The sequence below is a fragment of the Fistularia commersonii genome, chromosome 6, assembly GCF_037954325.1.
Source record: "Fistularia commersonii isolate RoL2024-O1a breed Wild chromosome 6, RoL_Fcom_v1.0, whole genome shotgun sequence".
Taxonomy (NCBI): domain Eukaryota; kingdom Metazoa; phylum Chordata; class Actinopteri; order Syngnathiformes; family Fistulariidae; genus Fistularia; species Fistularia commersonii.
In genome coordinates this window covers 13,592,300-13,604,542 of record NC_141289.1, presented here as the reverse complement: position 1 = coordinate 13,604,542, position 12,243 = coordinate 13,592,300, and the positions used below count along the sequence as shown (strand labels likewise).

At 40.4% G+C, this 12,243-nt stretch overlaps 1 protein-coding gene across 1 annotated transcript in view; it reads right to left on the bottom strand.

Moving 5' to 3' along the window:
- ptgfrnb (prostaglandin F2 receptor inhibitor b) overlaps window positions 1-12,243 on the bottom strand; it is a 69,296-nt gene that overhangs the window by 32,282 nt on the left and 24,771 nt on the right. The window lies entirely within an intron of this gene.

Below are 12,243 nucleotides of genomic sequence, written 5' to 3'. Positions count from 1 at the left end.
CTGCACAACATCTGAAGCAAGTGCAGATTCTTTAATGGTTTGGTCTGTAAATAGAGCTGGATGATGGAGCTGGATAGCCGAAATAGACTTAAAATAACACTTAACTGTGAGAGGTGAGCTGTGTGTGACAGTGTTGGTGTGTGTGACAGTGTTGGTGTGTTTGTGTGTGTGTCTGTGTATGTGCCTGTGGGTGCGTGTACATCCTCTCAGTCAGACATCCAGATTGCACCTTTATGCATCAATGAACAGGAATCGCACAAAAAGAGACTTCAACCTGCTTGAGTGTCAGCTAAGAACACTTAGGTGGAGATGCACACGTGTGGCAATACATGAGAGACTGCGTGCACACACATGCACGCGCACTGTACACACACACACGCACGCACACACACACACACACACACACACACACACACACACACACACACACACACACACACACACACACACACTATTTGCTACGCCTCGAATAGAGTAAACTGATTTCAGAGGAGCTGTAGTATTATCTTCATTACATCTATATGGATTTCAATATGTCATTAAAACAACACAAAGTGATGGCTTAGTATGCCATGACCTGAATAAACCTGTGAGCAAAGAAATACACATGCAATAGTAGATATGCCTGTGTGTTTGGCAAAGGAGGTGGTTTCCAGTGATAGAATTTTGACATCACACACACATGCAAACACACACTCTGATGCTCTCTCTGAAAATCATGCATAGTCACCATCTGCTCTCAGACCCATCCACCACCCCTGAGTGTGACACACACACTCAAAGGACATTGCTTTCCGGACAATTCAACAAAATACCAATTCCACTGCACTGTTACCTTATTTAGTCAAGCAAACAACCTGCACACAAGCTGAAGTCATGGCGCTTTTGAATAATCATTAACATACTTCATGTGACATAAAAAAGATAAATTGAAATTGAATAAATAAATACATTTTATTTTAAACGTATTTTTATCAAATCCCTCTAAATCACCTAGAATTATCTCAACAGAATTTTAGATATATCCTGGCAATATAAAGACATTGTTTAAATACATATACAGACAAAGAGAAAAGGGAAAAATAAGCAAACACATTATACATTTTCCTATGTTATTTTCTTTAAAATGAAATGATGACATCAAATGAAACACCCCATTCAATAAGGAATATTGGCCAATATTGTCAGTTCGCTCAACTGTAAGTTAGTAAGATTGATCAGTAAATATAATATATTCAGGTCAAGATAATAGCTTCCTGTTAGTGCTCTCTTGGGAACTGCCAAGGTGATAATCAGACTCCCTCTCAATTGTGGCAGCCATTGATTGGTTGCTTTGCTCTACTGTGCTCGAGACACCTCTGACTCGCAGGTGGTGGGAAGCATCGGGATGACTCATTGAATTGATCAAAGAGGTCTGTACATATTAAAACACCCACCCACCCACCCACTTAGAATTTTGCAAGTTAAAGGTTTTCTATATAGCTACTAATATAATATATATACATTTTAGAAAAATAAAAACTGATCAAAATATAAGAGGTCTTATATTGAAAACACAATCCAACAAGTACGACAGAGCTTTACAACGCAATGTTGCCAGATATCACTTTGCCAAATCTGGTTAAAACTACAACAACAAATCACCGGAAATCCATTCAACCCGTTCTGCTTCTGCATGGGAAAAAAAACAAACAAAAAAAAAACACCTGCTATTAAATGTATCACAAGCGGATAATGCTGCTGACCTTGTGTGTCCTCCCAGCTGAATCTGGCTGATTATTCACCACCGGAGTTTAGTGATAGAAGCTTAGTGTAAAAAAATAAGCTTTAAAAAGAAAAACACTCAATTAAGTGTTATAGCTTGAGGAGACATATTGAAGAAAAAATAGGTCAGAGTCATTAATGCATTAAACCAGACATTGCAATGCATGTAATCAGAGGTTAAACTTAAGGGACTTTTCCTAACTTTTCTTTTTTTTAATATAATAATACATCGTTCATTATTTTTTTTCTTGTTCTTCTGCTTATACACATCGGGGGATAAACAGTTGACTGATGTGGCTGCCTAACTGTAGCGCTGAACAGACATAGAAAATATAGTTGTAATGTAATAGTTTTTATGCAATTTCATTTAGTTTGTGGGGAGGTTTGACTTGCTTCAGTCCTGTCTTTGAGGTTAGAATTTGGATCTATTAGGGATGAGAGCAGACATTGCAGCCTCAGGGCGTCACGGGCAGGTGTCTCCCCGAGCCAGCCTCCGGTGGGGGGTGGGGGGGTGGGGGGGGCACGGGCCAATGTCTCCCTGAGCCTGTCCCAAGCCCGGATAAATGCAGAGGCTTGCATCAGGAAGGGCATCTGGCGTAAAACTTTTGCCAAAACCAAACATGCAAATCCATCATAATAACTGGATCATACCGGATCCGTTGAGGCCCTTCTTAAATGACCGCCATTGGTACAGATGACCTAGAGGGAACCAACGGAAACCGGACTACTTTAGGTCAAAGAAGGAGGAGTACGGCGTGTTCAGAAGCAGAGAGAGAAGAGGAAAGGCAAGAGTCTGGGACTGAGAGTAGGGACTTTTAATATTGGGACTTTGACAAGAAAAAGTAGAGAGTTGGTTGACATGATGCAGAGAAGGAAAGTGGATATATTGTGTGTCCAGGAGACCAGGTGGAAAGGTCGTAAGGCAAAAAGCCTAGGAGCAGGCTTTAAGTTGTACTATCAAGGTACGGACAAGAAGAGAAATGGAGTCGAAGTTATCTTGAAGGAGGAGTTTGTTAGGCATGTTCTGGAGGTGAAAAGAATGTCACATAGACTTATGAGTCTGAAATTGGAAATTGAAGGTGTGATGCTCAATGTTATTAGTGGCTATGCCCCGCAGGTGGGATGTGAGTTAGAGGAGAAGTTCAGGAATAAGCTAGATGAAGGGATGCAGAATATCCCCAGAGATGAGAGAGTGGTAATTGGTGCAGACTTCAATGGGCATGTTGGTGCAGGCAATAGAGGGGATGAAGAAGTGATGGGCAGATTTGGTATACATGATAGGAATGCAGAGGGACAGATGGTGGTAGATAATGCAAAAAGGATGGAAATGGCCGCAGTGAACACTTTTTTCAAGAAAAGACAGGAACATAGGGTAACTTTTAAGAGCTGAGGTAGGAGCACACAGGTAGACTACATCTTGTATAGGTGAGGTAACCTGAAAGAGATCAGTCACTGCAAAGTAGTTGTAGGTGAGAGTGTAGCCAGACAGCATAGAATGCTGGTTTGTAGGATGACTCTGGTGACAAGGAAGATCAAGAGGACAAAGGCAGAGCCGAGGACAAAGGCAGAGCAGAGGACAAAGGCAGAGCAGAGGACAAAGTGGTAGAAGCTGAAAAGGAAGGACTGTTGTATGATATTCAGGGAGGACTTGAGAAAGGCAGGGAGTGGAGATAGAGAAGTTGGGGGATTTCAGGTACTTTGGGTCGACAGTCCAGAGCATCGCAGCGTACGCAAAAGAGGTAAAGAGACGGGTTCAAGCAGGTTGGAATGGGTAGAGACAAGTGTCAGGGGTACTATGCAATAGAAGACTGTCAGCCAGAATGAAAGGAAAGGTGTACAAGACAGTGGTGAGACCAGCCATGCTGTATAAACTAGAAACAGTTCAAATGACGAAAAGACAGGAGGCAGCGCTAGAGGTCACAGAGACGAAGATGTGAGGTTCTCTGGGAGTGACCAGGATGGATAGGATCAGAAATGAGTCTATCAGAGGAACAGCACATGTTAGATGTTTTGGAGAAAAGGTCAGAGAAACCAGACTGACATGACTGGGTCATGGGAGGGATAGTGAATATATTGGTAGACGGATGCTGGAATTGGAGCTACCAGGCAGAATGTCTCGAGGAAGAGCAATGAGAAGCTTTACGGACGTAGTGAGAGACAATATGAAGGTAGTTGGTGTGAGAGAGGAGGATACAGGGAATAGGGTTAGATGGAGATGTCCCATGGGACATCACAGAGATGGAATGATAGTTACTTCTGTGGTGCTGCTTATCATAATTGCCAACTCCAAATTACTTTCTTCATTTTCATTTAAAACCTCCTTGAATTTTGATCACTTTTCTCTTTATTATTTTCTCTCTATTATTTTGAAATTCCCAGCACAACATATTTTGGGGCCATGCACATCATACAGAAAGACAGCTGTATAGCCCTCTTAGGATTTGGTGTAAGTAAGACTTGACATCTTTTGTGGGCTTGGAGGACTTTTCTGCCTCAGTTAGAAAACTGTCAGCCAAGAGATACAAGGAGAAGAAGGAGAGACAGCTGGGAAACCTACAGCAAAGGTCGACTGCAGGACACTGGCAGGGACAATTCATATTTTTGAATGGTATTGTGTTTTCCCATCCCACATTAACAAAGCCATTCTAATCAACTTCTGTACTTCAATAAGTTAGATCAATGTGTATGTGTTAAAAAGTTCACATCCTCTTTAAGCAGGCATGCAAAAACTACTCCAAAAACTGTTTTTGGATATTCAGACCAGGGCTGTGCAAACCTTATTATGATATATAATATTCAGAGGCTAATTTTTCACATAAGGTTTAGATTAGATTTCTGCATATGTTTGGAGAAAGAAATGTGCGTAAGCTACATCAATAGATATTTAAATGACTGCAAAAGTTTTCTTAATGCGAGACTCATTAGATGAAAACAAAGATACCTCTTCGATTAGCGCCCAAGATTATATATTTTTAAATGTTTAATCACAGATTCCTCTAACAGTTTCAAATTTCCAAGAGGCACCTTCTGTTTTTTTGTCCCCCATTTTCCTGGGAATATTTTGGAATGTTTACTTCTTAAGTAAGTTTTTTTTTTTTTTACTTCTTATCTTGCTGAATTCTAATTGACATGTTGATTTCAAAAGTTGCCATTTTATGCTGCATTTCCCAAAGATTTGATTAGGAACATGCAAAAAGCCTTGTAGATGGAAGATTGGTGAATGTTTTTTTATATTTAAAAAAATGTATAACATGATATCAATATACAATATTCAATGTGTTGAGATTGTTATTTGAAAAATATATCTTTGCTCCCCATAGAATGCGTTCCCAAACATGCACACATTCTGTATATACAACCCTCCCATGTAACACCAAACAAGGACGTTAAGCCTTCGGGTATTGTGGGAGATAGGGAGGCCAAAAAGCTGGGCTTTCACTCAAACGTGTTGGGTCAGTGGTTTCTGCTTTGGCTCATTTACAGGTGGGTGGCGTGGCATCGTAATCATATCAAGCAGAGGAAGTGGAAGTCCAGAGTATCCCTAGGCTATGACAATGCAATTCTGGTGGGAGGGGAGTTGAACTTCCAACCGTGGCAGCAGTGGATGTTTCTACGTGGAGAGGAATATTATATTCTACCAAAACAACAGAGGCGTATGAGAAGGTCAGCTTTCCCTTTGGCCTTGTCTGTCTGTGCATGTGTGTTTGGAACAACAGAAATGAATAAGCTACTAGAGCTGCTACCACCTAAAGTCAACACTTGTCTCAAGATGAACGTGAGGTACCGGCTGACCCACTCTGGAAAGAAGTGGGTCAGAAGTCTAATGTCATAGAGAACAGAAAGACACAATCTGATAAATAACTGACAAATAACACTACAGTAACCAGTTCACACCAATGCCAGGGTTCCTGGTAACATTTATCACTAGGGTAACAGAGTTACCCTCTGCTCTACCAGTATCAGACACTGTGTGGTGTTGTGTGATCCCAAGCATTTGATATTTAGACTATTAAATAATGGATCGTATTGTTCTGCACGCAAATCCTCTACAGATGTTCTGACTGAAAAGCAAGCTAAGCCATGTCTGAGCATAGCATATAACGTGAAGCTAAATAATAGACGAAGAAATGCCTCCCATGCTAATACAGAGAGAGAGAGAGAGAGAGAGAGAGAGAGAGAGAGAGAGAGAGAGAGAGTACATCCAAACTGAAAGAGATAATGAAGTTGGAAGACAGTACAATGAAAGGCTCGGTTTCTAAACATCATTATATCTAATCCAAAAGCCTTTGCAGAACAGCCTTTGTTTAGCCGCTTTCAGTTCAGATGGATGAAGGTTTTTTGTTTTTTTCCTGAGGTTTTTAAAGAAAGAACTACAATAAGGATATTTAACTCTTTCCTTGGGGAATAATTCCATGTGTTTTGTAAGCGGCCCATTTTGTCTTTAGTATTTTGACAGGAGTGAAACGCGTTTCCACTGCACTGTAAACAATGATAGAAAAGGTAGTGGCTCTAAAAGATGACACCACATATTTACCTGGGAAAACCTAGCTGTTCTTCTGACGGATATTGACAGGAGAGCTAAAAAAAATTAGCTTCGAAGCTCAAGAGTTGTAAACTGGTGAGGTGAGGTGTGTGAGATTATTTTTCTAGGTTTGTCACCACTAATGACGTCAGTCACTTGACGGACTGCATGAATAAAAATACAGATTAGGGGGGCTTTATATCGAGGCGGTGTTTTCCAGCAATACACAAACCCAGGCGGACTTCTCAATAGTTTTTTTCACAATTTCCTTCGGCTCCACCTGTCCATAAGAGACGTTCTCCCCAGAGTGTCTGCTTGGACGCCTCCGGTTTTCCTATCAGTCATGATGGAACACTTCCAAAAGGCGTGGAGATGTGACCTCACCACATCCACTGGCTCATATCGGTGAGGAATAGCACCGCATCTACACGAGCAGAACAGTGAGTTCATCTCCTATCAGAGGACAGGGACACTAAGACTGCGGGAACTGGATTTGAGTTCTATATCAGAAAAGTGATAAACTTTGAATGCTTGGCAGCCAAACACTGCTGGATGATATGAGAATAAAATAACTTGATGATCTGGAGGACAGTTTTTAGAACACTGATATATATATATATATATATATATATATATATATATATATACATATACACACACACACACACACACATACACACACACAAACACAACTGCATCATTTAGATATGAAATAATTACATTCATATTAAACATTAAAAAGATAAATTTGTCACGTGTTACTTAATCCTGACCTCTGACACAGTCTTGTGCTATTAAATACAAATGATTCCTCATTCTGCAAAATCATGGCCATCCTCTGTTGATTTCTTACTTATTTCTTGCTGCCTTTTAAAAGATTTTGTCAATTTAAAGACAACATTCAAGTGATCCTGGTGCAACTTTAAAACAGTTTTGTTGAAAATATCTGGAAATGGTGCTATAGTAACAGTAAATTCATAACATTAACAATTTGTCAACAATTTTCCAAACTTGGGATGGTAGCAGACAAATACATTTCCAATTGACTATATTACAATAGCAGGAAAGAAAGAAATTATTTGGGGAGACATTCTTAGATGATCAGATGGTTATATTGTAGATGTACAGACATAACAGCATCCATGTGAACATTAAGCGATGATTTGGTCTTCAACAGTTTATTATGATAGTTGGTGACAGACATTTTGTAGATACACGGTTATCATAAACACAATAATAAAATGTGCTCACATAGCATAATTACAGAAATGTGAATTTTCTGTAAAACATTTCTTTTCGAATAAAAGTGACTCCATTGACAAGAATACCTGCTGACACAACAATTAACATGCACGTTCTCTCACACATACACACACGCACGCACGCACGCACGCACGCACGCACGCACGCACATACAGGCAGTAGCCAAGGGTGAAAAGAATCACCCTCTATAAGTGTATGTGTGTGGGGGGGGGGGGGGGGGGGGGAGCTGCTGCCATGGGGAGTGTCGAAACAAGTCTTCCGACTCTTTTTGTGCTTTCTGTAATGCTATGCTTGCAGCCAAGCATCGTGGGAAGAGTGGGCAACCTCAAGGCCGCACATCAATAGAATAGGAAATGACTGGTTGACAGCGTGTGAGCGTGTGCACAAGCACACATTCATGCATGCGCGCACAAATTTTGTCTCAAACTCAAGAGTAATGATAATGAAATCTATGAGGTTTAGTCAATTAAAAATGTTATTTCTGGTATGTGTGTGTGTGCATGCGCACACATCAGAATGAAGGAATGTATACCTCCAGGCTAAATGTAGGAGTTTCACTAGTTAGAGCAGTCTCATACCCTCAGTATGTGGGACACACAAATACACATAGATAGGCAATGTTTGAAGAGCTTGTGTTCCTTTACTGTGAAGGAAGTCTGCAACTAACCCAATTCCATTCTCACATACTTATAAAATGCCCAGCAGACAAACACTCACATACATGCTGTAAGTAGGCAGAAAATGTATGTGCACTATCATGCTTGTAAACACACACACAGACAACACTGCCTCGTTCAAATCACAGCCTTTGATATTTCAGCTGTAGCCTCAGTCGAACTGAGTGTGTGTGTGTCTGTGTGTGTGTGTTTTTGCGCGCTCATATACCCGGTTGGTATTTCTAAATGTAACAGGGGTCCTCGAGGCTTTAAGAAACTTCTATCTGCAAGAGATGGTTGTTATTTCAACTAACGGACATAGTTGACATATAGAGCACACCCGCAGCACCAGAAATGTGTTTGTGTATGATCCTTTGGTTTGGAAAAAAAAACAAAAAACAGGCGACAACATGTATAGCAGAAAGCAAACATGACAGCGGCAAAGCCTTAAGAAAAATGACCATTCTGATATTCAGAAATCAGATTAGAACATATCATGTCTGACACAGCACTCCTGGATTAAGTTTCCCTGGTTCCAAGAAGTAGTGCGGGAGTTCAACTTCATTTTTATTTTGTGAAATGCTTCTGAATGCACCGCTGACAGTATCACAGATTTGGATCTTTGTTTATAATTTCAAAGATTGAAAGTCTCTCTTTATTTTCTGCTACATTTTCATGTCAAGTTCTTGTTACTGGTTACGCCTTTGTTTATTATGACTTTGGCCGTTTATCATCTATTGTCAAGCCGTTTCTCTCCCCAAAATTGATGGAATTCTTGGCAAATTTTTGGGCATGAATTTTAACTGGAACTTTTGTGGTGAACAGCTGCTGATTTTTTTGAAAGGTGACTAATTGTTGTCCCTCAGTGTGTTTCTTCAGTTGTCCCCATTTGTTTTAAAAGCTAGAGGACACCGGCAAGATGCTAGTTTTGTGAAGCTGCCATTGAAATTGCAACGTGTTCATAACCATTTCGTAGGACCGTTTAATAAAAATTCCCCCTCCCGTCAGCAGGAAAACTGTCTCCTCTATTAGACTGGCAGCAACTGTGAACAAGTGGATAAAGGGCCTTCAAACATTGTGTAAAACTAGAGCACAATTTAGTACATTAAGTAACTCTATTGCTGCTCTTTCAATGAGGCAGACTAGTTAATCTATGCTCCACTCACTCACGTGCATCACCTCTACGAGTGTTGCCGCTAAATACGTTTTTCCTTTTTTTTTTTTTTAAATGGCAGAGTTTTCAACTTTCTCTGTCTCTGAACACAGCAGATGTGAGGGAACCAATAAGAAGTCAAATAAAACCATGTTGCCAGACTCTGTAATTTTACAGCTCAGCAGCCAAAGGCCCATTTCACAGTTTCTTCTCGTGCTTGTGGGGGCAGTAAAAGCACAGGTGTTACCGATCACATCAGCAATGGTTTCCGTGAGGCTGGACAATAGCAGGATGCTCCAGAAGCTTAATGGAATTTCGCCATTACTAAAACTAACAACTGGGCTATTTTGTAAACTAGAGCAAACACCTAATCGACACTAACGTTACTCATTGGTGGCATAGAAAGTGCAATATTAGGCTGCTGCTATTTCTGTGTTTCATTATTTCTCAGAAATGCCTGGTGATTTTGAGCTGAATGGAAAGGAAGCTGTTGATCATACAGCAGGGAAGTTGCGGCCACACAAACGGAGGAAAACCGTGAGAGAGGATGTAAAAGTTAGGCCGCCATGAGCTGAAAACATACTTCTTCACCAAGCACTACCTCACTAATCGCACTTAGCTCCCCCCCCCCAAAAAAAAACAACAAAAAAACAAAGAAATTAATGTATGAATGCATATGATTTGGAGATGACTATTTGGTAGACTGGTCACTTCTGACTTCCGACGACTGGTACTTTGGATCTTCGGTGACTGACTTGCAGTTTTTGTAAGTCGCTTTGGATAAAAGCGTCTGCCAAATGACTGTAATGTAATGTAATGTAATGTAATGTAATGTAATGTAAAAGGCCAGAGGCTGGACACACTTGAATCCTCCAACTTTGAATAACCTTTACGGACTTTGGCATTTATTTTAAGAAAATATACAAATGTGTTTAGCGGGGATATACAGTAGGTCGTTGGGAATGCTGCGTATACCAGTGGGAACAGCCAGCATAGAGTAAAAGAATAGTTTTCAGCTCGCGCCAGCGGACAACAAAATTGATTTTATAGGCACAAACGAGCACATAACATGAAAGTTAGTATCTGAGAGGTGGATTGGACTCACTACAGAATTGATATGCTGTTGTGTTCTCGAGTTATCGGCTTACTTGGTCATTTGAGTTGAATTTAACTCCCACCGCAATCCTACGTTCTGTTTTCCCAAGCGACATCCAAAGTGAAAGTGTTGGAACATGGTTAGGGGTGCCTGACATAACACTTAAGCTGCACACATTTGTGGTGAAAATATCTGCTTGGGGTTTACCGGAAACTCTAATGTCCCAAATATTTCCAGAGGAAGAAAATAAATATTTGTGGTTTGAAAAAAACAGATGGAGGCCATTACCATGAAGTTGCCAGGAGGAATTCTCTGGCCTGGGCAACAATGTAAACTGTGCTAATAGGCTGCTGGCCAGGGCTGTAACTTGAACCAAGAAGCTTTTGAAAGTCAGGTTCAAGTCAGGTGTTTTTTCTTCAAAATTCCACTTAGGGTTTAACAAAGTCAAACTTCATAAAGCAATAAAGATATGAAGAAGCTCTGTGATAAAACCATTGGGTAAAGCTAAATAATTAAAAGGAGAGACTGATTGAGTCCACACTCTTGAAATTAATCATAAAAAAAGTAAATTTTATATATCATTCAGAAAAGGGAAATCAGTCTAGATTGTATATTCAAGCTAGTCTTGCGAGCCAGGTTTAAGGAACAAGACATGACAGTATTTAGGAGCATGAGGGATGAAAATAGTGCAAGACAGACAGACAGGCAGAGGGACCACCCACCTTGCCACTGATCGATTACTGTGGCAACAGTGGTTGACATCGTTGGTCTTTAAGAGGGGGGATCAGAGCAGCAGGTGCGCGTGCATACATACGTACATACGTGCACACGCGCACGCACACACACACACACACACACAGCATATCTAGCAGGAGCAGAGTAGAAGACAGGCATGACTTATCAATCGTCTTCGCTGCAGGATGCGACAGGGTGACAAGAGGATTAAAGTTTCCCCTTGGGACCAGATTCATCTGTCGCAGCTCACAACGCATTTGCAAGCAAAGAAGTCACACAGAAACAACATGCAGCTCTAAAGCTTTTCTCCCGCTCTTGCGCACACACACACACAGACGCACACACAACTAGTGAAACCTGGATTAGCAACTGGCTAGAAATGCATACCTAATGTTTCATGTTTGGTTGTAACCAGATTAAATGATTTACTGCACCCTTCATTCAACCTCCTGCCGGCCATAAACAGGTAGTTTCAGTGAAACATATTGAATGTGAAACTGTTTTATCTTTACAGAGGCACTGGGCTGATTAGGGATCCAATGTTGAAGAAAAAGACAAAAACAGAATAGTGAAATTATTTGTCTTGCATCACGTATCATGCAAAAAAGCATAATACCAGGTGCAGGCAGTGTTTCTATTTGCAAATGTAATTATGCCTTTCATCATGTAGGTTGATTATCTAATAAAACAATCACTGCCTTAGAGAAACAGGTATGACTTTGAATTTGGTTTCATGATGTGACAGTGTCTTAAGAAGATGTAAAAATGTGTGGTTTCATTTTTCCTTAAATAATTGGATTAAGGTAATTCCTTCACCATGACGAATTTAGGAATCAATCCAAAATTGAATGTCTGGGAACCCATTATAGATTAAAGATAAGGCATAGAAAATGTGTAAGTACGAGTGAATGAATAGTTGCATGAGAAAGAAGTTTAATAAAGTGGTAAATGTGAGTAAAAATCCCAGAGTTTTGCCTACGATGGCCTTAAGTTTAAGCGGTATCATCACCGCATTCTAAGGATTCTCCATTTTCTCTTCCACTGTATATGGTTA